This window comes from Giraffa tippelskirchi, chromosome 12, assembly GCF_054371585.1.
Source record: "Giraffa tippelskirchi isolate mGirTip1 chromosome 12, T2T-mGirTip1v1.2.pri, whole genome shotgun sequence".
Lineage (NCBI taxonomy): Eukaryota > Metazoa > Chordata > Mammalia > Artiodactyla > Giraffidae > Giraffa > Giraffa tippelskirchi.
The window spans coordinates 125,064,825-125,091,590 of record NC_137286.1 but is presented as its reverse complement, the minus strand read 5'-3'; the positions used below and the strand labels follow the sequence as shown (position 1 = coordinate 125,091,590).

At 35.3% G+C, this 26,766-nt stretch overlaps 1 protein-coding gene across 1 annotated transcript in view; it reads right to left on the bottom strand.

Moving 5' to 3' along the window:
- The window catches only part of LOC145528650 (uncharacterized), a 427,065-nt gene that overhangs the window by 174,811 nt on the left and 225,488 nt on the right, over positions 1 to 26,766 (bottom strand). Inside the window, exons 9-12 of the mRNA XM_081547298.1 lie at positions 8,900 to 8,962; positions 8,529 to 8,592; positions 8,206 to 8,447; positions 6,078 to 6,222 (exon numbers count right to left, since the gene is read on the bottom strand). The gene's annotated coding sequence lies outside the window, so the exon portion shown is untranslated. The remainder of the gene's footprint in view (positions 1 to 6,077; positions 6,223 to 8,205; positions 8,448 to 8,528; positions 8,593 to 8,899; positions 8,963 to 26,766) is intronic.

The window sequence follows — 26,766 nt, the reverse complement described above, 5'->3', positions numbered from 1 at the left end:
CATATCCATAACACTTTTCATTATCCTCCAAATGTCTAGTGTATTTATCATGAAAATCATTTTTGTAAGACAAAAAAAAAAAAAAACTTGATCCAGAAAATTTCTACTTAAGTATATGGTAGAAATTTGCTTCCCATTGTGGACTGGTTCCAAATTGGGAAAGGAATATGTTAAGGTTGTATATTGTCTCTCTGCTTATTTAACTTCTATGCAGAGTATATCATGCAAAATGCTGGGCAGGATGAAGCACAAGCTGGACTCAAGATTGCTGGGAGAAATATCAATAACCTCAGATATGCAGATGACACCATCCTTATGGCAGAAAGTGAAGACGAACTAAAGAGTCTATTGATGAAAATGAGAGAGGAGAGTGAAAAAGTTGGCTTAAAACTCAACATTCAAAAAACTAACATCGTGGCATTTGGTCGCATCACTTAATAGCAAAAAGATGGGGAAACAAGGGAAACAGTGACAGACTTTAATTTCTTGGGCTCCAAAATCATTGCAGATGGTGATTGCAACCATGAAATTAAAAGAATGGGTTATTCTTGCTTGCTCCTTGGAAGAAAAGGTTACGCTTGCTCCTTGGAGAAAAGCTGTGACCAACCAGACAGCATTTTGCCGACAAAGGTCCATCTAGTCAAAGCTATGGTTTTTCCAGTGGTCATGTATGGATGTGAGAGTTGGACTATAAAGAAAGCTAAGCACTGAAGAATTGATGCTGTTGAACTATGGTGTTGGAGAAGACTCTTGAGAGTCCCTTGGACTGCAAGGAGATCCAACCGGTCCATCCTAAAGGAGATCAGTCCTGAATATTCATTGGAAGGACTGATGCTAAAGCTGAAATTCCAATACTTTGCCCACCTGATGTGAAGAACTGACTCATTTGAAAAGACCCTGATGCTGGGAAAGATTGAAGTCAGGAGCAAAAGGGTTTGACAGAGGATGAGATGGTTGGATAGCATCACTAACTCGATGCACATGAGTTTGAGCAAGGTCTGGGAGTTGGTGATGGACAAGGAAGCCTGGTGTGCTGCAAACAACTGGGTCACAAGAGTCAGACACGACCGAGTGACTGAACTTGGTAGTTAAGAAATCAAACGAGTCTTCTACTGTTCTAACCTTTTGAACTCTGTACAATATTCCTTCCAGAAATAAACCTATTCTTGCTAATAAATTTTCCTTTACCTTTCTTTTTCCCTTTCCTTCTCTCACAGTAATTTGGCTAATGAGTCTCTCAGCCCCTTCCTGCCTGTTTTCTTCTTCCAAACTAATTATTTGAGCTCTGTGTATGGTTGGGTTGTATGATGATTTTATTAATAATCTATGTCAACATCTAACTTTCCTACATGATTGACTTTCACCGCAGTGCATATCACTTCCTAACTTTCATAATCAATCTTAGAATATATCATAAATTTCCCCTCCATAAGGAAGATACCTTTTATTGTTTGAGACCATTGACTGGAAGTAATGCAGTTGAGAAGATGTGAATAACCCATTCTTCTAATATTTCCTCCATACATATATGGTACCTGATGCAAATTCAACTTTTCCTATCTTTTTCCAAAGGAATTGCTCGGTACTCTTATCTTGATAAACTTTGATTACTGCTGGTCATTTAATATAAGAACAGGATTTACAAAGAGTACTTCACTGCAGTCAAGTACACTTAGTTGTCATAAAATTAAATAATGGCTTCACATAAGCCACATTGATAAAAAATGTCAGTCCTTGCTCCCTTTAATATTTTTACTTCTATTTCTTCCACAACCATATTGTTACTTGGTCACAAAAAGCACCTTTTCCTCCACACTATGCTGTAATAAGTAGTGTTTTCAAGAAACTGAGCATTTATTGTGATTTGCCAACTGGTAATTTGTTTGCTTTCTCAAAGTGGCTATTGGAACTTTTAGTAGGACTTGCACCCATATATCAAACAATATACGAAAGCTAATGGCCTTTAATTACATTTTCCTCCTTGGATTTCTATCTGTGTGAGTGGAAATTTTAAGCCTAGACTTGTGTATAAATGAGATACTGTTTTAATCTTGGGATTCATAATGGATATTCAGCTTTTATTCATTTTGTATGTATTTACTGAGAGCTAACTGCAAATACAAAAAAGATCTTCATGACCCAGATTACCACGATGGTGTGATCACTCACCTAGAGCCAGACATCCTGGAATGTGAAGTCAAGTGGGCCTTAGGAAGCATCACTATGAACAAAGCTAGTGGAGGTGATGGAATTCCAGTTGAGCTATTTCAAATCCTAAAAGATGATGCAGTGAAAGTGCTGCACTCAATATGCCAGCAAATTTGGAAAACTCAGCTACAGGCCTGGTAAAGGGCAGTATTCATTCCAATCCCAAAGAAAGGCAATGCCAAAGAATCTTCAAATTACCACCACAATTGCACTCATCTCACACGCCAGAAAAGTAATGCTCAAAATCCTCCATGCTAAGCTTCAACAGTATGTGGATCATGAACTTCCAGATGTTCAAGCTGGATTTAGAAAAGGCAGAGGGACCAGAGATCAAATTGCCAAAATCCGTTGGATCATCAAAAAAGCAAGAGAGCTCCAGAAAAACGTCTACTTCTGCTTTATTGACTACAGGAAATCTTTTGACTCTGTGAAACACAACAAACTGGAAAATTCTTCAAGAGATGGGAAAACCAGACCACCTTACCTGCATCCTGAGAAATCAGTATGCTGGTCAAAAAGGAACAGTTAGAAATGGACATAGAACAACAGACTGGTTCCAAATAGGAAAAGGAGTACATCAAGGCTGTATACTGTCACCCTGCTTATTTAACTTCTATGCAGAGTACATCATGCAAAATGCTGGGCAGGATGAAGCACAAGCTGGAATCAAGATTGCCGGGAGAAATATCAATAACCTCAGATATGCAGATGACACCACCCTTATGGCAGAAAGCAGAGAAGAACTAAAGAGCTTCTTGATGAAAGTGAAAGAGAAGAGTGAAAAAGTTGGCTTAAAACTCAACATTCAGAAAATTAAGATAATGGCACAAGTATCATCACATCATGGCAAATAGATGGGGAAACAATGGAAACAGTGAAAGACTTTATTATCTTGGGCTCCAAAATCATTGCAGATGGTGACTGCAGCCATGAAATTAAAAGACGCTTGCTCCTTGGAAGAAAAGCCACAACCAACCTAGACAGTATATTAAAAAGCAGAGACATTACTTTGTCAACAAAGGGCCATCTAGTCAAAGCTATGGTTTTTCCAGTAGTCATGTATGGATGTGAGAGCTGGACTATAATGCAAGCTGAGTGCCGAAGAATTGATGTTTTTGAACTGTGGTGTTGGAGAAGACTCTTGAGAGTTCCTTGGACTGTAGGAGATCCAACCAGTCAATCTTAAAGGAAACCAGTCCTGCAAATTCATTGGAAGGACTGATGTTGAGCTGAAACTCCAATACGTTGGCCACCTGATGCGAAGAACTGACTCATTGGAAAAGACCCTGATGCTGTGAGAGATTGAAGGAAGGAGGAGAAGGGGACAAGAGAGGATGAGATGGTTGGATGGCATCAAATACTCAATGGACATGAGTTTGAGCAAGCTCCAGGAGCTGGTGATGGACAGGGAAGCCTGGCAGGCTGCAGTTCATGGGTTTAGAAAGAGTTGGAAATGACTGAGTGACTGAATTGATGGAGTGATATATATATGTATATATATATATACACACACACACACATATATATCCATATATATGTGTATGTATAATACATGAAAAAAGTGAAACTGTTAGTTTCTCATTTGTGTTTGAGGCTCTGTGACCCCATGGACTATACAGTCCATGGAATTCTCCAGGCAAGAATACTGGAGTGGGTAGCCATTCCCTTCTCCAGGATATCTTCCCTCCCAGGGTTGGAACCCAGGTCTTCTGCATTGCAGGTAGATTTTTATTTTTTGAGCCACCACCATATATACCATATATGTTATTATTTTTACTTTAAATAAAATTTTCTTTGGAAAACATTAATGTTTGAATAACTATACCAGAGATATTATAAACTGTGAATAGTCATAGCTGCCTTGCAAATATGACTAAAATTCTATTTCTCTGCTTACGTGTATATGGACACAAAGGAAGATCTTGATTACATATCACAATTAAATTTTGTTTTAATCTCAACTTTTAAAGTGTAATTATTATATACAGAACCATTTTGGAATTGATTGTTTATTAATTAATGCATTACAATATATGTGTCACTCACTTCACTTCAGTTGCTCAGTCATGTCCGACTCTTTGCGACCCCATGAACCGCAGCATGCCAGCCCTTCCTGTCCATCACCAACTCCCGGAGTTTACCCAAACCCATGTCCATTGAGTCAGTGATGCCATCCAACCATCTTATCCTCTGTCATCCCCTTCTCCTCCTGCCCTCAATCTTTCCCAGCATCAGGGTCTTTTCAAATGAGTCAGCTCTTCGCATGAGGTGGTCAAAGTATTAGAGTTTCAGCTTCAACATCAGTCCTTCCAATGAACACCCAGGACTGATCTCCTTTAGGATGGACTGGTTGGATCTCCTTGCATTCCTCTCCTTGAGAGTCTAAAGACTCTCAAGAGTCTTCTCCAACACCACAGTTCAAAAGCATCAATTCTCCGGTGCTCAGCTTTCTTTATAGTCCAACTCTCTCATCCATACATGACCACTGGAAAAACCATAGCCTTGACTAGACAGACCTTTGTTGACAAAGTAATGTCTCTGCTTTTCAATATGCAGTCTAGGTTGGTCATAACTTCCTTCCAAGGAGTAAACATCTTTTAATTTCATGGCTGCAATCACCATCTGAAGTGATTTTGGAGCCCAGAAAAATAAAGTCAGCCACTGTTTCCACTGTTTCCCCATCTATTTGCCATGAAGTGATGGGACCGGATGCCATGTTCTTAGTTTTCTTACATTTTTAATTAGTTTAAATTTCATAAAATCTCATGTGAAACTCTGCTATTATTTCAATGCAAAAATAAAATAATTCTTGCAAAGTATGCAGTCTGGTGGAAAGAAATACACATGGCTTTGTTTAAAAAATTGCTATTATTAATGAAATGTTCCAAATTGACAGTAAAATGTGTTTATAGAGTCATAAGCAGTCAGCTAACATCACTGAGCAAACAGGAAAATGATGATAGCTATGCTGAGGCCTGAGAAGAACTTCCACTATTTATTAATTTTTTTGGCATAGAGTTTCAATGAGTGAGGGTATTGTACGTTTGTGAATGTGCATGTATACAATAAAAGCATGTATTTTTTAACAAAGTTGAAAAAATAAACATTTATGACTCATCTCATATTAATACTTTAACTTGTTCTTGCTTCTTGTATATGGGCATTTTCCCTAAGTGTAAAAAATGAGATTTCTATTCCATATATTTCAAATTAAATGTTCAAAATATAACAATAACTCCAGGTTCATTGAGGATTAAATGTTTTATGAGAATTATATTTCAGGAAACATGCAAGCCCCAAACACTTGATAACTTTAAAAATCAATTGTAGTATCACTTATCCCCCTACTATATTTGATATTTGTCACTATTTTGAGTGAAGGATACTTGGAAAGAAAACTTAGAGTACTTTCTCTACAGATGAACATGATGAGAATTTATATTTGGGTAAAGATATAAAACACTCTTGGGCAAAAAAATTTGAGCATGAGAAATTCTTTTGCTTCTACTCATTATAGAATTATCAAGATCACACTCTGTCTCACTATAATATACAGCAATAACAATAGAAAAATTTGGGCAAAATAGATGAAATAATTCTTTTTGCACATTGGTGAAAGTTCATTTAGTTACTGATATCAATGAGGGGGTAATCAAACAAAATATTTTTTACAATCACTCTTGTTGGAAGTCCTCTCTAAATTACAGTTTGCAGATGGAGAATTGAGCAGAGCTGATGTTTTCTTAATAGATACAGAAGTCAAAATTCAAGGAAGTTAAGGTGTTAACCATATCGTTAAAACTATTACTTTATGTAAGTTTTTGTTATTAAACCTGCTCAAATTAGAAAGGAAAATTTGTTTTACCTACTTTCTTATTTACTCTCCTTGTTTTTCTTAATTGCTTCCTGTGTGGCTGAGTCACCATCTGTTGTCATTCCTTTACTCCAACAACTTTGTTCAAATCCACCTTCTTTCTGCTTTTTTATTGTTTGACAACAACGGTAGACAAGCATCTATATGTTAGAAACCCAACAATATAATTATTTACATATTGTTTTGTACAGTTGCTTTTTAAATAATTAAGGAAAGAAATACAACATTTACACTGTCTTAAAATTTCATAATTGCCTACATCAGTGTTCTTTTTTTTTTCCTGTTCCTTCTTATGGAATTGATTTCACATATTAGATCACTTTATTTATCCTGAAGAATGTTGCTTAGTATTTTTTCTGAGTTGGATCAGCTGGCAACAAATTCTGAGGATGTCTTTATTTTTCATTCAGTTTTGAAATATAAATGGTTTTGGATTTAAGACTTTTAGTTGACTATTTTTGCAACTTTGTATATATCAACTTGCAACTTCTATCCTCCATTCTTCACAATGAAAAGTCAGTTATTTGGTTCCCTTGTATGTGATCATATTTTTTTTGATGGAGCCTATATTTTTACTTGATGTATTCATGATTTTCTCTTTATTCTCTTTCAACATTTTATTTCTGTGATACATCTCAATATCGATCTCTTTGCCTTCCTTGAGGATCATTGACCTGGTTGTTAATATTTTGTATCATATTTACAAAGTTATCAACCATTATATCTTTGAAATTTTTAAGTTCTTTTTACTTTCTTCTTCCCCCCGGAACTTCGATTAAACTTATGTTACTGTTCTTAATGAATTTTCACATTTTTTAAAGCTCTGTTCATTTTACTTTTTTTTTTCTCTTTGTTCTTAGGTTCATAATTTCTACTGATCTGTTTTCAAGTTTGCCGATTCTTCTGCTAGCTTAGTTCTACTGTTTGAAATCTTTAATACACATTTTCTTTTCTTCATTTTTTTTGGTATTTTCCATTCCACAGGTTTAGTTTGATTTTTGTAATGTTTATGTCATAATTAATATGGTTTATTTGATTACATATCATCATCTTACCTTTTTACTTCTTTAAATATGGATCATTTTAGTTTATTAAACTTATTTGTTTGAGGTATTTATTTTTCTGCTAAGTTTGACATGTCAGAGAATGGCCTTTACTGTAGCCTGCTTTTTTGCTTGTGTATGGCTCACACTTTCCACTTCTGCTGCATTGTCATAAAATTGTATCGACAATCAGCCTTTCTAGATACTACTTTCTAACAACTTTGGCCTATTACTGTTGTTGTGTGAGTGTGTGGTGTTTTTGTTTTACTTTCTTGGCTGGACTATTCCAGTGAATCCTCCAGAATGTCCAGCCTTGTTGTCCTTCCTTAGAAGGTATAACCTTGGGCATGCACACTGTTATCCTGGGATGACAGTGGTTTTAGCACAGTTCATACCTCTTTGCATAGGTAAACTTTATATCTGTGTTTTTTTTTTTTTTTTTCCTGACCCCAGGGAAGGGCTATCTCTTAGGTATCTCCTTCTGTGCTTGTTTCTCTTAAGTTTCTTGAGGGTCTGTGGTTTAGCTTGATGCGCTCATGTGGCTACAAAGCCTCCTTTTGATTGTTTATCAAAAAAATATCCATTGTTTTCAACAGCCTGAATTTCTCAATGTTCTGTGTGCTGTCCTTAGTTGCTCAGTCGCGTTCAACTCTTTGCGACCTAATGGACTGTAGCCTGCCAGGCTCCTCTGTCCATAGGGATTCTCCAGGCAAGAATACTGGAATGGGTTGCCATGCCCTCCTCCAGGGGATCTTCCCAATCCAGGGATTGAACCCAGTTCTCCCACACTGCAGTCGGATTCTGTATCATCTGAGCCACTAGGGAAACCCATGAATACTGGAGTAGGTAGCCTATCCCTTCTCCAGGGAATCTTCCTGACCCAGGAATCTAACTGGGGTCTCCAGCATTGCAGGTGATTCTTTACCAGATGAGCTATCAGGGAAGCCAGAATTTCTCAATTATCTATTCCAAATAAACTTAATTTTCTTGTAAGTTAGGAACTCATGTTTCTTGTGCATGCATCTCTTCCTGGACAGAACTTCTCATTTGAAGTGGAGAATGAGAACAGTTGGCTCATACCTGTTATTAATGTTCCTGCTTTATAAGAGGAAGACTGGATGGTAACAGTAGCCTCTGATTTTCTTGACTTTTCCATACTGGCATGAGGCCTCCAGCTTACAACTGAGATGGTGATAGGGCGATTGTCACTGCTTTTTTATTGACCTATATTGTCTGGAGTAGAGTTTTCACTTGAAAAGTGAGGACTGAGTGGAGGAAGTGAGATGTGGAACTCTTGGCTATTCTTGCCTGGAGCAGAGATTCTGAAATTCAAAGCGAGATGGAGATGAGAAATGTTAGTGCCTATCTCTCTTAGGGAAATCATGTAGCCCAAGAATAAATACCTGGATAGAGTGAGGCCTTTGTTCTTGCCTGCACTGACCCAGAGAAGAGACTTGTCATGCTGAGCTGTAAAAGAAAGGAACAAATCTTGGCTCAAAGGATATAGACACTGTCTGAGTTCATCCATATTTAGTGGATTTTTCCTCAATAAACATTTCTTCACTTGCTGTATGACCATAGGACAACTTTTAGAGACTCTAATTTGTTTGTGGGCTTCCCAGATAGCTCAGTTAGTAAAGAATCTGCCTACAATGCAGGAGACCCTGGTTCGATTCCTGGGTTGGGGAGATCCCCTCCCCTGCAGAAGGAATAGGTTACCCACTCCAGTATTCTGGACTGGAGAATGCCATGAACAGAGAAGTATTGCACTCACATATCATTTTTCTCCTGGAGAGAGGTTCCATGCAGCTTCCTTTGTCACCATTCTAGAAGTCGTCTGCAAGATAAAATATTTTTAAGATGTCAATACTTATCCACCCCAAAGCAATTGTGGAGACTGACAAACAGATTCTAAAACTTGTGTGTTAAGTCTTAATAGAAACAAGTAGAGGAGTAAAAAGTTTTAGAAAGCAAAGGAGTAATTACATTACTGAATTTAAAGATTTATGAAGTTCCACTACTCAAGACAGTGATATAAATCAATGGGAGTAGATTAAGGATCCAGAAATAGACTCATAATATATGGTCAATTGATAATTCACAGACAAGTCAGTATAAGAGTTTTTAATAAAATGACTAAATCAAATTAATATTCATATAGGAAATGAGTATCAATTGTCTCGTATAATACACAAACATTAATTTAAAATTATTAATAGCTATAAATGTAAGAGCTAAAATTATGTACCTTCTAGAATACTATATAGGAGAGAAATTTAGGCACCTTAATATAAGCAAACATCCATGACATGTCACACACACACATGCACATGTGTGCACACAGACACACACAGAAGATAATATAAGCATACTTTAGGTATTTGGTTTATGGGCTTCTTATAATTGAGTTGTAAGGATTTTTTATCTGAAATAGACATCTTTTCCAGATATGTATTATCAATATTTTCTTACACTCTGTGTAGTAAATTATTCAAAATATTACATGGACTTTCTCAAAATTAGAATCTTGTTCAAAAAGTGCTCTTAAAAGTATTTGTATCTAGAATATATTGAGAATCCTTACACTGATGACAAAAAAAAAAATACCAAAATAGGTACATCTTAAATGTATTTGTTTATAACTGATAACTCCAGATTGGAAATATAAAACAAATATCCATCAATTAATAAACATATTTTCATATATTTATAATATGATGTACTACTAAACAATTAAAAAAACAAATGATAGATAGATTAAGCAAAATGGTTGAATCTCAACATAATACTAAATCAAAGAATCCTGATATAAAGTAGCACATGCTGATTTATTCCATTTATATGAAGTTTCAGAATAATTGAAATTATTCTATAGTGACAAAAAACAGATACATGGTTGCCTGGGGCTGAAGATGTGAGAAATTGCAAAAACAACATTTTGTGGTGATGAAAATGTCTTCATTCTTCTGATGGTTAAATGGTGTTTATCAAATGCATTTGTCAAAACACATGGGACTCTACAATTAAAATGAGTGTGTTTTATGTTATGTAAATCATATTTCAATGATGATAATTTACCAAGTAAAATGAACACAAAAGTGAAAATAAAAATGTTGCTTATAGAATCAATCAGCGAGAAAACAGCAGTTATTGAATAACTAACCATGTCAACATCTGATCTCTATGATTAGAAGTCATAGTGGGAGAGATTTAACAGACTGGATATTCAAATAGAAATGGGGATATTAAGAACACTTAGAAACACACTAAAAAAATTAAATACTTAACTTGTATCAAATAAAGAACATGTCACTGATGTGTAAACAGATTGTAGATTTTTCTTCTCCCTTCCTTCAAATATATAACCTCAAAATGAATATCACAACAAACTCTGTAATAACATCTTTAAAAATGTTAAAAACTGAAATAAGTCAATCTAGACAACTTTCAAAAGATAAAGTTATTCACATTTTATATAATTGAAAACCATAAATACACATCAATTCTAGTAGGCACACTGACTTAAATTATTATTTTGATATATATATCAAGATATACCAAACTATCATGATGAAACATGTCCCTATAAACTATGATTAGTTTATAGTTCAAACAATATTGTTTCAGTAATTTCATTTATAAATTCTAAGAATTCAGTTTTTTGTTTTGTTTGATTCCTAGAATTTGAAGGCCAAAGGAGTTTTTCACTGTGCTCTGAAAATTGAATTAAATGTTTTAAGAATGAAAAGCTATTTTGCACAGAAAGGACTAACAAAAAATATATTATACCAATCAAGTGGGATAAATTTTGAAATTGGATCTCAATTACGCTTGTTTATAATAACTGTGTTTGTTCTATTTTTGAAACTCATTATTTTAAAGCTTCTGGATAAAGCTATAAAGCTTTATCCAACCAAATGTTCCATTTTTAAAAACATTATAAAATGTATAATTATTTCTTTAAATTTTTTTAAATATTAAAAAACAACATAAGGTACATTGGCTCTAGCATTCAAAATAACACATGTTTCCTTAAAAAGTGTATTTTAAAGATGCTTATTCCTTGGGCATAATTAGTTTGCCTTAAAAGGAAACACTAACTTCAGTAGGATTCTTTCAGCACTCTTCACAGTTGTCGTCCCAACACTGAATGCATAAATATCTTTCTGGCCCTGTGGCATGTATGCTGCTGCTGCTAAGTCACTTCAGTCCTGTCGGACTCTGTGCGACCCCATAGACGGCAGCCCACCAGGCTCCGCCGTCCCTGGGATTCTCCAGGCAAGAATACTGGAGTGGGTTGCCATTTCCTTCTCCAGTGCATGAAAGGGAAAAGTGAAAGTGAAGTTGCTCAGTCGTGTCCAACTCTTAGCGACCCCATGGACTGTAGCCTACCAGGCTCCTCCGTCCATGGGATTTTCCAGGCAAGAGTACTGGAGTGGGGTGCCATTGCCTTCTCCGTGTGGCATGTATACAACAGCATTAATAAACTGCTTTCTGGCTAGCAGTATTATTCATGAACCTTGGCAATTAGTTGTGTTTAAAATGAAGACAGCTGTTACAGTGGAATCTTTTATCATACACCTACAGTATTAAATTTGTTTCAAATGGTAATAAAACTGTGTGTGGTTTCAAAAGTTAAAGAGCATCTTAAAGAAAACAAATACAAAAGACAAGCATTTGTTGAGCACTTTCTCTTTAGCCAGGCTTTTTGCTGAGTGTATTATTATAAATTACTTCTAATCCTCCTAACAATACTTGAAGTCATTATTTTTTTTCCATTTTAGAGAGGACAGTACTGAAGTGTTAAAAACAACTTCTATAATTCTCTTGGAAAAGAAAGAAAAAATAGATTTAAAATTTTGAACTGTGTATTTGATAAATAAGAAATTAACGTGCTACTGAGTAAGTGAAGAGAAAATTAATCACTTTTGTCAAGTGTCTGAGAAGTCAGGATCTGAGGAAAATAATAAAATGAACAGTGAAGACAGCAAACATGTCTGAGAAAATTAAGTGTGACACACTGGAAGAGAGAGCTAGATAATAAATGATGGTAAAAAGAAATAGCCTTGCAGAATAAAATAGTGCATTTCATGTTGAAAGTATACAATAGAAATAAAAAATAGTGAAATTATTCATGTTTAAATTATTAAGAATTATATTATAAAAAAGTAGAATTTCAAATATGGAGATTGATATCAAGATTCAGTATTGGATTTAATATTAGTGTATTTTGGAGATGAGATTGCGACACAGCTTGAAAAAAACTTTTAGTTTGACTGCCATGTCCATACTCACAGTGTTCCTAATACCACTGACAGATATTTGGAAAACAGTTCATATTACTATCAGTAAAATGAAATATGCTTTTTCAGGTTCCAGTAACATTACATGTAAACTAATATTAAAATGTGAGTTTTGATAAAGACCATTCAAAGGTAAGGGCCAAATTTATGTTTTATTTACATAAATTTTCATCTATAATAATGTTATATAGTTTATTTGTATAAATATTAAATTTATCATTTCTTATGGCATGGCACAACACTGATAGCACGAATTTTTCCTCTTGTTTTAATGATTTCTTGTTTATCCATGAGAGGTAATTAGTATTGAAGCCAATACCCCGTCACTGAATTAAATCTTGGAGACAGAGCTTTGGTTAAAGTAGGAAAGAATAGCTTTCCAGGCACAAGGGGCCACAGCAGGTTCATGGTCTCAAAACTGTGTGTCCAGACCTGGAGCGAGTAGTGAGGAGTTTTATAGCAATGGTTCAAAGAGGGTATGATTAGCTCATGGCCATTCTTTTGGTTGGTTAGTAGTGAGGTAGGTGGGCGTCAGCATCATCAACCTTCTGGTTCCAACTGGATATTGGGTTCTAGTGGTTATGAGAAGTATACCTTTAACTTCTCCCACTTGATGAGAGTTTCAGTATTTGTAAAACAGCTCAAAGATACTGTTATGTACGTATCATGAGTGGAAACCAGGACTGCCCCAAGACTGCAATATGTTTTTGTTTTTTAAACTGTTCCTCCATTGTCTCCCCATTCCCCTCCCTTCTCTATTTAAACGTGTCCAATTGGAACTCAGGGAAGTTCATGGAGGTTGTAATCAATGACTGGTGGATACAAGAGGGCTTTTGTGACTAGGATCCCCACAAGGTTCTACTCATTATCAATATCAGATGTTGAATGATGTTTTAAGTCGTCAAGCTCTTACTTATCAAAACATTAATCTTGGGATGCCTCTCATCTGTATTTGCACTGCAGTCCATAGAATTCTAGGTGCAAAGATGATTATTTTCATGATACTTTCCAACATTTTTCTTTTGGCCAATAGTTGTCTTTAATAGCTTTTTGATGAAAGCTAAAAGAGCATTAAGGAGATGGCAAGAGTGAACATTGACATTTTAGGGATCAGTGAACTAAACTGGACTGGAATGGGTGAAATAACTCAGATGACCATTATATCTACTACTGTGGGCAAGAATCCCTCAGAATAATTGGAGTAGCCATCATAGTCAACAAAAGAGTCTGAAATGCAGTACTTGGATGCAATCTCAAAAATGACAGAATAATCTCTGTTCGTTTCCAAGGCAAACCATTCAACATCACGGTAATCCAAGTCTATGCCCTGACCACTAATGCTGAGGAAGCTGAAGTTGAATGGTTCTGAGACCTACAAGACCTTCTAGAACTAATACCCCAAAAAGATGTCCTTTTCATTACAGGGGACTGGAATGCAAAAGTAGGAAGTAAAAAAATACCTGGAAAACAGGCAAATTTGAACTTGGAGTACAAAACAAAACAGGTAAAAGGCTAACAGTGTTGTTCAAAGAGACGTACAGGTCATTGCAAATAACCTCTTCCAATAACACAAGAGAAGACTCTACACATGGACATCACCAGATGGTCAATATCGAAATCAGATTGATTATATTCTTTGCAGCCAAAGATGGAAAAGCTCTATACAGTCAGCAAAAACAAGACCGGGAGCTGACTGTGGCTCAGATCATGAACTTCTTATTGCCAAATTCAGACTTAATTGAAGAAAGTAGGGAAAACCACTAGACCATTCAGGTGTGGCCTAAATCAGTTCAGTTCAGTTCAGTCGCTCAGTCGTGTCCGACTCTTTGCAACCCCATGAATTGCAGCACGCAAGGCCTCTGTGTCCATCACCAACACCCAGAGTTTACCCAAACCCATGTCCATCAAGTCTGTGATGCCATCCAACCATCTCATCCTCTGTCGTCCCCTTCTCCTCCTGCCCCAATCCTTCCCAGCATTAGGGTCTTTTCCAATGAGTCAACTCTTCACATGAGGTGGCCAAAGTATTGGAGTTTCAGCTTCAACATCAGTCCTTCCAATGAACACCCAGGACTGATCTTCTTTAGGATGGACTGGTTGGATCTCCTTGCAGTCCAAGGGACTCTCAAAAGTCTTCTCCAACACCACAGTTCAAAAGTATCAATTCTTCTGCACTCAACTTTCTTTATAGTCCAACTCTCACATCCATACATGACTATTGGAAAAACCATAGCCTTGACTAGATGGACCTTTGTAGGCAAAGTAATGTCTCTGCTTTTTAATATGCTGTCTAGGTTGGTCATAGCTTTTCTTCCAAGGAGCAAGGGTCTTTTAATTTCATGGCTGCAGTGACCATCTGCAGTGATTTTGGAGCCCCTCAAAATAAAGTCTGTCACTGTTTCCGCTCTTTCCCCATCTATTTGCCATGAAGTGATGGGACCCGATGCCACGATCTTAGTTTTGTGAATGTTGAGTTTTAAGCCAACTTTTTCACTCTCATCTTTTACTTTCATCAAGAGGCTCTTTAGTTCTTCTTCCACTGTGTATAGACTATATTCAATAAATTGTAATTACATTCTTTTTCAAATTTGTTGAGAAGAAGACTTAACCCCATTTTCCAAATATTTTATTAAAGGTTAATCTGTTTACATATGAGGATGAACATTTTAGATATTTCTGTTTATCTTTTAGTACATATTGGGAGAGTTCAAACTCCTTAAGTTATAATATAAGGTATTTCTAAGGTTATCCATTTCTTTTCTTTTTTGTAAGGTTATCCACTTCCAACTATATGAGTCCATTTTTATTCAGATTAGAGTTATCATTTTTCTATTTTTACAAAGAAAAAGTAAGCTTTCAACATTTTGTAGACTGTTCTTGAAGTGAATTACAATTTAATCATTCAGTTTGGCCCATTATCACCATAGGAAATAACAAAAATAAAACATTGTTAGAAATTAAAGCTGTTATCACAGTAACTCTTAGCCTTATCAAAATACATAGTAATTCTTAGTCATACTACAAATACCTAGACATAGAGAAATACTGAAATCTAAAATGATAGACCTTATTACTTTATGAACTTGAGTGACAAAAAAAGTTTAGTAAAACAAGAATTTTCTCATATAACAGTTTCAACTGAGCTTAAACCAACGTTAATTGTACTTATTATACACAATATTAACTGCAACACCCTAAACTGGATGCTATACTATGTCATTTTTACGAGAATAATTGCAATGTATACTTTATTCTACTTTTGCTATGCTAATTGTTTCAATGGTGCATAGTTAGACTTTTGGCACTATAGTGATTAAGGTGAATTTTCTTATTTCTGAAGTCAAGTACCATTGCTTGCTTTTAGCTTGCTTTCATATTGCAAACTTAAGTTAAACTTTCCTTTCCCCGTAAAACAGATTTTTACTGCTTTCAAATATTGCACAAAAATATCTAAATATGACTAATCAAATAATGAGGACAGTTATTTTGTGAAGCCTAGGACTTCAATACTGACTATATACCCGTAACATTTATAGAACAGTAGCTTAATTAGCTGTATATTAACTTAATCTGGAATTTTTAAAAATACAGTACTGATTTAGGGTTTTTTTCTTCATTAACTTAGAGAACTGATGTATCAATTTCAAGGAGTGTAGGAGTAGCACTGAAACAACTCCAACTCAACACTTTAATAACACACCTTTTGAAAAAAGTGTCTATTTTCTTTCATGATTTTCACTCTATCTTTTAAAATATATTGTCAAACTTTACATTCTGTGGTTTGTTGAACCAAAACAATAAATAAAACAGAAGCACTTCTTTTTAAAATGACCATGTTCCTTGCTCTTGATATCCTACTCTGGGAACAAGACCTGATGACCATTCAGTTTTCTCTTACTACCCATCTCTTAACAATACTGGTCTAATTGTGTCTATTGTTACACAGATGCATTAACCACCCTTAAAAGTATCACTTTTATATGAAAATCAGGATAGTTCTATAGAAGGATGTGGCGGTCTTCAAGGTGAATCTTTTTTTCTCTAGAAACTATATGAGGAATACATGAATATGTAACTATCAACATCAACAATTAGATTTTTAACAATTACTGAGAACTTAATTACATGCAGAACAAAGCCAAAATCACTTACATATATTCACTCAAGCATGAGGTCCTCTGAGGTAGGCACTGGTATTATCGTGATGGTATAATTAAGATAATTGAGCCACAGAGACAATGAATTATGCCTATGTTCACATAACTAAGACATAAGAAGCCAAAATGCTAATTCAAGTATGTGTCAGAGATCAGATTAGTAAGAATAAAACATTTTAAGCTTTTTTCCTTATTAAAACTTCAGCTCATTTTTATTTTTATATAATACATGTTTGTACATATTCCTTAGTTCTAAAAGACTTATGAGAGAAAAGACACCTCTCAGCTCTATTTGTCCTCATTTGCACTTCCTTCTCAGAGATAAGAACTTTCAATTCCTTATGGCAATTTCTCTGAAACTTGTCAATATCTGTCTTTGGAATTTTATAGTGTGAAAATAATCAGGGTGTTGGTAGCATTAAAGCTATTTCACTGTCTAGAATTTTGGTTTGTTGTTCAGTTGGTCAGTCATGTCCGACAGTTTGCGACCTCATGGGCTGTAGCACACCAGGTTTCCCTGTCTTTCACCATCTCCCTGAGTTTGCTCAAACTCATGTCCATTGAGTCATTGATGCCATCCAACCATCTCTTTATCTGTCATCACCTTCTCCTCCTGCCTTCAATCATTCCCAGCATCAAGGTCTTTTCCAATGAATCAGCTCTTCACAGGAGGTGGCCAAAGTATTGGAAATTCAGCTTCAGCATCAGTCCTTCCAATGAATATTCAGGGTCGACTTCCTTTGGGATTAACTGGTTTGATCTCGTTGGTGTCCAAGAGACTCTCAAGAGTGTTTTCCAACACCACACTTCGAAAGCATCAATTCTGGGGCACTCAGCCTTCTTTATGGTCCAACTCTCACATTCATACATGACTACTGGAAAAACTATAGCTTTGACTATATCCCTTTGTAGGTAAAGTAACGTTTCTGCTTTTTAACATGCTGTATAGGTTGGTCATAGCTTTTCTTCCAAGGAGCAAGTGTCTTTTAATTTCACGGCTGCAGTCACCATCTGCAGTGATTTTGGTGTTCAAGATAATAAATTCTGTCATTGTATCCATTGTTCCCCCATCTATTTGCTATGAAGTGATGGTACTATATGCCATGATCTTCATTTTTTGAATGTTGAGTTTTAAGGCAGCTTTTTCACTCTCTTCTTTCAACATCACGAAGAGGCTCTTTAGTTCCTCTTCACTTTCTGCCATAAGGTGTCATCTGTATATCTGAGGTTATTGATATTTCTCTTGGCAATCTTGATTCCAGCTTGTATACGACCATAGAATACTAAGTATATTAATTTTTAGACATGGAAGTTCTGCTCTCACTATAAGCTTCAGTCATTGATCAAGTAAAAAAATACATTCTGTACATAAAATATTTTATCCTGTTTCAAGAAATTAAAATGTCTGTTTTCTGTTTTTATGTTTGTTAAAGGTCTTTGCATCTGTATCACTTTACTGAAGCAGCTGAAATATATTTCATGAACCTCTAAGTAAACTATTTTCATGAGAGTGTGTTAGAATATACTGGTTTTTTTTTAATTTTTTTAATTTTGTACACCAAATATAGTTTCCATGATGTAGTAAACAAAGCTATTCACAAATAGGAGTAATTGGACAATTTTTATGACTGTTTCAGCACCACTTATAAAGAGGAAGTGCTGTGTGCTTAGTTGCTCAGTCATGTCAGACCCTTTGTGACCCCATGGACTGTAGCCCGCCAGGCTCTTCTGTCCATAGGGATTTTCCAGGCAAGAATACTGGAGTGGGTTGCCATGCCTTCCTCCAGGTGATCTTCCCGACCCAGGGATCGAATCCAGGTCTCCCGCATTGCAGGAGAATTCTTTACCATCTGAGCCACCAGGGAAAGCCTATAAAGAAGCTATACTGCCTATACTCATTTATTGTCTGAAGAATAGGGCTTCTGAGGTTACTCTGTAAGGTGTCAGCCACACCTGCTAGGTCTATAGGAAAGGTAACATTGTTTGTAGAAGAGCTAGCTGACTCTGCTGTGTGATTTAAACGGCTCCTTTATTGAGATGGGTTTCCCTTGTGGCTCAGCTGGTAAAGAATGAGATGAACTCATTTGTATTTGTTAATATCATATATGATTGCATGTGCATGCTAAGATGCTTCAGTCATGTCTGACTTTGTGCAACCCTATGGACTGTAGCCCACCAGGTTCCTTTGTCCATGTGGATTCTCCAGGGAAGAATACTGGAGTGAGTTGCGATTCTCTCCTCCAGGGAATCTTCCCAACTCAGGGATCAAGCCTCTTACCTCCTGCATAGGCAGCTGGGTTCTTTACCACTAGCACCACCTGGGATGATGTTGTACTGGGATGTATTATATCACAGATGGTCACTGACTTAAAGATGTTTTGACTTTAAGTTTTCTGAGTTACTGAGATACTGTAAAAGCAATACACATCCAGTAGAAATTGTGCTTCAAATTTTGAGTTTTGATCTTTCCCAGGTTACTGATATGCAGTACAATTCTCTTGTGATGCTGGGCAGTGGCAGCCACCATGGTTCCCAGGCAGCCTTGCAATCATGAGGCTAAACAACTGACACACTTACAATCATTCTTAACCTTTTCATCACTTTTTTTTTTTTAACTTTCAGTACAATATTCAATAAATTACATGAGATACACAACATTTTATTAAAAAAAAAATATTTTGCCTAACTCTAGGTTGATGTAAATGTTCTCATCTCCTTTAGGGTAGGCTAGCCTAAACTATGATGCTCTGTGATTAGGTGTATTAAATGGTTATGATATTGTCAACTTTTGGTGAGTTCATCTAGATGAAACCCCATCATAAGTCAAGGAAAATCTGCATATTATGTTGTTTTTGTCTCCTTTATTATTTTTTCTTTCAATTCTTCTCTCTGTGAATTTTTCTTTTTCTTTTGTTTTGCAGAATGGTTTTTATTTTCCCCACTACTTAGTAATGTTATAAAGTTGTATGGTACTTTTAACATTATGTTTATTTAAGCAAACTTTATAATTATCGCTGAGGACTCTTACATTTTCCTCTATCACCTGTTTTGTCAATACTATTTTTCTTGCTTTTGTTTTCACTGCTGTACACGGTAATATATACTTCTGCTTTATTTGTCAGCTTTAATAATATTTTTTTCACATGCAATTATTGCAAAGTGGACCACTACAAAATTTATTGTTCCTCAGTTATTTTCTCTTCACCCATTTTTTGTCATTTTTAGGCTTAAAGTATTCATATTTGCTTATTCACTTTAATTCCCACATTATGTCAAAAATACATCATTATATATATATGTATTCATATATATATATATAATATTCAAAATCAGTATTCTGAGGGGGAGAATACAGTATTCTAGCATTTTCTTAGTTGCCTGATCTATATCTGCAGTAATATCTTCAAGCAAAGTTCATGGCACAATATTCCTAAGGGTTTTTAGAGCCATACAAATGTAAATTGAAAAGTATGTTCTTTTAGTATATTTAAGATATAATTTCATTCTTTAACAGTTTTCATTATAAGTAGCTTAGAAAATTATTCTCTGTTTGATCCATGTAGAGAAATATACTCCCATGACCTCTGACATGTGACTGTACTTCTGCCCAACTAGGCAGGATATACTTTTCCATCTGCTTAGTACTGGGTGTGTTTTGGCAAATCGATGTTAGTTTGTAAGATTAAAAGTGAACCTTTAACTGTACTTGTATGATTTGGGTTGATAATTTATATATTTAGTGCTCTGAAGATACTGAATTTTTGTAATTTGATTCTTCAGTTATAGGTAAGAGACACACTTAGATTTTGTTACTTCAGTGATCTTTATTTTGTGGCTTTTCTGGGGAATAATGAAATGAAGAAACTTGTCTCTCTAGTGCAAATTTAAGGTATCCTGGATAGATTTCTCTTTAAAACACCTCATCAATAATCTGACATAATTGTGAATTTGTTTACTCATGGTTCTGCATTTCTCCTCCATGATTCAACTACTAATGTCTTCTTTAAACTTCATTTTACCTTGCAACGTTTGATTGCTAAAGACCCTCTCTACAACTTCTCACTATCATCCATCCCTCTTCATGTCTCCCAGCTTCATCCACATTTAGATGCCTGGATTCTTGCTCTGTACCCTCACTAAAATTCTCCCAAAGCTGCTTATTAGTTATTTCATTCAAATGACACCATTTACCATTGAGTGGCAATGTAGGCATTTTTACCTTGATTTACATAGAAGAAAAAAGAAAAACATAATCAAAACTCTAAAATATAGTAGTCTGAAACTGAACTCTGCAATTATGAACTTTAGCTCATGATCTTTAAACTTTTATGCTTTATGCTCTTGCATCATCTACATTATAATGTAAGTTTCATGTAGTTTTCAATTAAAGAGTATTTTGTAGAAATGTACATTATTTTCATGCTTAAAATATAAGGATGTAAGATCGAATAGAATAAGTCAGATCTTGAAAAAAATGTAATATTTTTCATTTTATTTAATTTTTTAAGGAATTTCCAATTCATTCAGCTGCAAGGAGTACTTCAACCTGACAAATAAAAGAACAGTTCAGGGAAAACTTGAGGGAAAAGAAATCACCTGCTTTCAAAGATTAGAGAGAATGATGATTCATACCTGGAGTAAGCTGGTTTTGCTCTGACTTGCTGCAAATTGGGTGACAAGCAGTTCAAAGATGTAAGAAAAAACTATATAAGCAATAGAATGTACAAAGTGTGTGGTTGTCTTCCTAGGTGTTTTACTTTTATTTTAATCATCTAGTGCACTTCATCAGGGGTGAACAAATTCAACACGAGAAAGGATGATACTAGAAGCTCACTGCCTTTTCTGCCATTAAGCTGGGGTAGAAACCAATAACCCCTCAAGGATCTACCAGTAGTTATGCAAATCCAAAATGTGGAACAGCTCTATTATTCTGGGTTCAATTTCTTATGCATTCTCAAACATAGAGGAGGTGTGGAAAAGACTTATCATAAGGCATCCATATGTCTATCAAATCAATACGATCTCTTTAAGGTAAGTTCAGTCTATTAGACAATCTCATGAACAATCTTTACAAGAATTTTCCGCTTGGAATAGTCTATGTATAAAGGATATTTATATACCTTCATAATAACAGTTTTAAGAGGAAGGACTATTCCTAGTCATATCTTTTTCTCCAGAGCCTTTCTGATCATGACATATCTTGTCATCCTTACTTCTGTGAACTTTATGCTATGTCTTAACTGAATCTGTTGGTGATAATTACAGTTCCATTTAGCTTTTGTATATGCACTGGTATCTGCTCTTCTTTCATCCAGAGTACTTGACGATGAAGTTCAACTTTCTGTAGGCTCCATTATGACTCCAGAATTGTTTATCTTCTCTCTTAGCTTCTCTGATACCCCGCAGGTTCATGCAGACACATTTTGGTCTCTTGCACAACAGCGTATTTTCCAGGTACTGTAGAAATCTCTTTCCATCAGTGCCATTCTGTTGCCCTATGTATGATGTTAGGGAAAAAGGATCACTAGCTGCTGAACATATCCTGGTTTTTCAAAAAGTGCTCTTTTGCTTGCCTCTTCCTAACTTGATCTTTCCTTTGCTCTAATCTCACCAGAAGAGGTGGTGTGTTGGTATTTTATGAAGGGATACACTGCTTATTTTATATTCTAGACTTCTCCTACCTTTTGTCTACTATGAAATTATGTGATCCAAATTGATCAAGTGTGTCTCTAATTATGCAAAAGGAGCTATTGGAATTTAGAAAATCTACTTCTCCCTGTTTCAGTTATCTGAGTTATCTGTTATGTTGTTGTATAACAATCCACCCCAAAATTTAGAGGGCTAAAATAGAACCATTTATTATTTATGAATAACTTTTTAGGTTAATTGGGCCCAGTTGGGCAATTCTTCTGCTACATGTGATGCCTAATGAGGCTGCAGGCATCCAGAGACTCAGCTGTGTTGGAAATGTTCAAGATGACTTCTGGACACAGCTGGCAGGTGATGTTAGTCATTGGCTTGGAAATGTGCTAGGACAGTTGACCAGAGGCCCTTGTTCTCCCAATATAGTCTGAGCTTCTCTGAGGTTGGAAGGAGGATTTCAAACTTTCAAAAGTGGAAGCTGAAGATTTTTTAAAGCCTAACTTCAGGGTTTAAGCAGTCTCTCTTTTGCCAAATTCTGTTCTCGAGACAAATTCTCGAGAGGTCTACCCAAATTCAAGGGGAGTGAAAATATACTCTACCTTTTGATGGGACAAATGGTAAATAATTTGTTTCTATATTTTATTCCCAAATGCCTCTTAATAAAACCTAACTCCAAAGACTAATATTTCACTATGGACCATCCCCAAATCTAGTCTGATAGTCAACACTGAGCAATAAAATTTTTATTCTAGTATTTTTGAGATGTTCTTATTGTTTAATTCCATGTGTTTCCATCAAGATTTATGAGTAATAAAACATGTCTTCTTAATTTTAAACATATTATCCAATCAGAAATAATTTAAATAAAATTATGATTATACTTTTGAGGCCAAGAAGCTGACACTGTTAACATTAAATTAGAGGATATATTGTTATTCTGGAACTCCCTAAAACAGGTAATTTCCCATCAGCATTAAAGCTTATTTGTGATGAAGTTCCACTGATAATCAGGCATAATTGTTTAGGATGCCCCTGCTAATTTCACACTCAATAGGAAATTGTGTAAGCAAGAAGAGCCAACATGTTTCCCATCTGTCCTTTGGAAACATTCAGGGAAGGTCTCTCATAAAATCCTAATCATCAGAAGGACAGAAGTGGAAAAGGAATGTAATTATTACATTTAAAATCATAACTGAGAATATTTGCTATTACTAATATTGAATTATAAGATTTATATTTAACTAATGAAAATTAATTTTATGAAATACTGGTGATTATTACTTAATATAGGTATACTTGGAGAAGGAAATGGCAACTCACTCTAGTATTCTTTCCTGGGAAATCTCATGGACAGACGAGCCTGGTGGGCTACAGTCCATGGGGTTGTGAGGGAGTTGACATGATTTAGTGACTAAAACAAAAACAACAGTAGGTATATTAAGACATAAGTCTCTTGAATAAGAGTGAGACTATCATGACTGTGATAAGGTCTTTTTGGCTGCAATTACTCTCAGAACTATTTATTATATCACTGTTATGCCTATACTACTTCAGATTTACATGAGCAGTAACAGCTTTGAAAAATTCTTAAAAAAAAGATCACCCTTCTTTAAAATTGTCAAATTAATTTCCTAGGCAACTATTTATACTATAATTTCAAATACTTTATGGGGATGGAGTTATACAGAGTGTAACCTTTTAAAATGAACATTTTTCACTTAGTATAATTCTCTTAGAGTTAGCTGTGTTGGTGTACATTACAATAATTCATTACCTCCTCATTGCTGAGTAGTGTTCCATGGTATGGATGTACCACAGTTTGTGTAGTCATTCACTTGTTGAAATACAATAGGACAGATAATAGTTTTTAGCTTTAATGAATAAAAGTAGTATGAATAATTATGTGTAGGTATTTGTGTGAACTTAAGTTTTTATTTTTCTGGGATAAACACCCAAGAATGAAAAGGTTATGTCATGTGGTAGTTACATGTTCATGTTCTTAACAAACTGCTAAATTTTTTTCTGCAACAGTATTTAAATTAATTTTGAAAAAATTGGACATGGCAGCTGATATTTTTATATGACAACAATTATATTTATATACAAATGTAATGAGAATTCTTGAATATCTCTGAACTTACTAAACTGTTTTGCCATTACATCATTTTATTGTATAAAATATCTTGCTAAAAAATCTTAAATAACTATGCCATATAATACAGTTTCAGTACAATTGGCAAAATGATTTCCTGAAGCTCAATAACCTTTATCATTATTTTCCTTATTTTTAATGACTTCAACTAAAACAAAGCCAAAAAGTCCCTGCAGTAATCAGGTTGACCTTGAGCAGTGAATAGAAGAGATAATTGAGAAAACTGCAAAAAGTAATTGTATGTCAAATAACATATTAAAGCCTTAATTACAATGATTGGTACAAGAAAATAAATAATGGTGCACTCCGTTTTTACAGAATTTTAAAGGTTCTGAATGGCACATCAAGAAGAAGCTAAACTACAAATTTAAGTATGAAAATATTAGTTATTAAATAAAATGCATTCAAAGAATTAGACTTAATCTGAAATAATCAATTTGTGTTCTTTGGGTAGATTTCTTATTACTATCATATTTCCGATTTTTACTGTATGTTTTTCTGGTCTGTGATAATAATCAATGTAGACAAATTTATTTGAATTTTAAATGGGGAATAATGACTAAATGAATGTTAGATGAATATTACAGTGATATACAGTGACACTATTCTTGTGAAAGGTTTTTTAGAAAAACAGTATTTGCAAGGAATATAAACACATTTATCTGGGAATGTTTTAATGCTTGGTTTTAGAATATAATTTCTAAGAAATTAGAAACCTTTCCTATTCCATAAGAAACCCAAATATAATGGTACATTCTGAGACTGGCCTGAATTCTGTTAACATACACAATTACATATACAAACACATGTTTATACACGCACACACATAAACACATACATAGATAGTTGCTTTTTGACTTCTCTCATAAAGAGGTCTGATGTTCCTGCCGATAAAGCAGACATCTGCTCCTTAAGGCACAACAGGAGACATCACAGGATTTTGCATTATTTCCCCACACTCCAATTTCCAGAGTAGCATAGAGAGTACCAGCGGTTTTCCTGCACATGTAGTGGGTCTGGGCACGGAAGAGAGATGAGAGGGAGAGAAGAGAGCCCCAAACTGTCCCTCTCCCTTCTGGAAACATATAGAGAGGAACCTTATCTTTGCCTCTATAATATAAACAAGCTCTCTTTGGGAAGGGTTGGGAGACATTGCTAGTTTTTCAGAATCTTGAAGTGCAAGTAACTAGTTCTGGAGGTAAGCAGAGAGAGTCCTCTCTTTACTACAGCTTGTCATTTCCCTTTACCCAGAATGTGCGGAACATCTAGGAACACAGAGAAGCCCAAGGAGCCCTTTCTTCCCAATTATTCACTTCCTGGTCTGACATGGACTGGCCCCTGGCAATCATCCTGAGTATCTGCCACTCTGTCGACTACTCTGATTAATATAATCCATACTGTCTGGTACCACATCTGTTCAGGTTGCCTTATAAACACTTATTTAATGACTCATGCGGCCTTCAATTTTCCTTTTAAACATGTCTCTAACAGTATTCCATTTCTATTGCCTTAAGTTTTGTGTAAAACTGTGAAGAGTCTTAAATTTGACCCTATTTACGAGCTAACAAGTTAGCCTGCCAGTTTTATAACATACACTGAGCAAAACACTGCACCTTTGGATCAAAGGACAAAACATTTATTATGCAAAGAAAAACATCAGAAAACAAATATGAACAAAATCAGCCAGAGAAGTGTCTTGAGTTGGTTCAGCACACGCCAGTTTTCCCACGGGGCACCTAATAGCCAGACTGTCACATACACATACACTCAGTTTGGACCACAGAAGAGGAAGTTAAAAAGTGTGAGACAAATATTGGGTGCTAATACGTCTGCCTATCCTATCCTCTGGAGAAGAACACATAAAGACTTTCCCAGTGGAGACACAGGTTTGATCCCTGGGTCAGGAAGATCCCCTGGGGGAGGAAATGGCAACCCACTCCTGTATTCCTGCCTAGAAAATCCCAGGAGCAGAGGAAACAGTCGGACTACAGTCCAGTGGGTCGTGAAGAGTCAGACACGATTGAGCACATGGTACAATAAAACAATAAAAATGTAAACAAGTTTTCTCAGTGTTTACAGCCCTGCAGATGTAAAGAGAGATATTCTCTTTTTTTATGATAACTTACCAGTTTTCTTTATTCAGAATATATGGATCATGCAGGGATACTGAAGAATCCAAGGAAAAGTTTCCCCATGGGTAATGAAATGGCACTGTAGAAAATCAGAGGAATATACATCTATGATAAAATTCCATGTCTAATTATATGAAGGATTAAAGTCCACATGGAACCCTTATAGAACAGAAAAGTCAATATGTTAGATAACATGTTTAAACTATTTATAAAGCAAGAAATGGAGCAGCCATCACAGTCAACAAAAGAGTCTG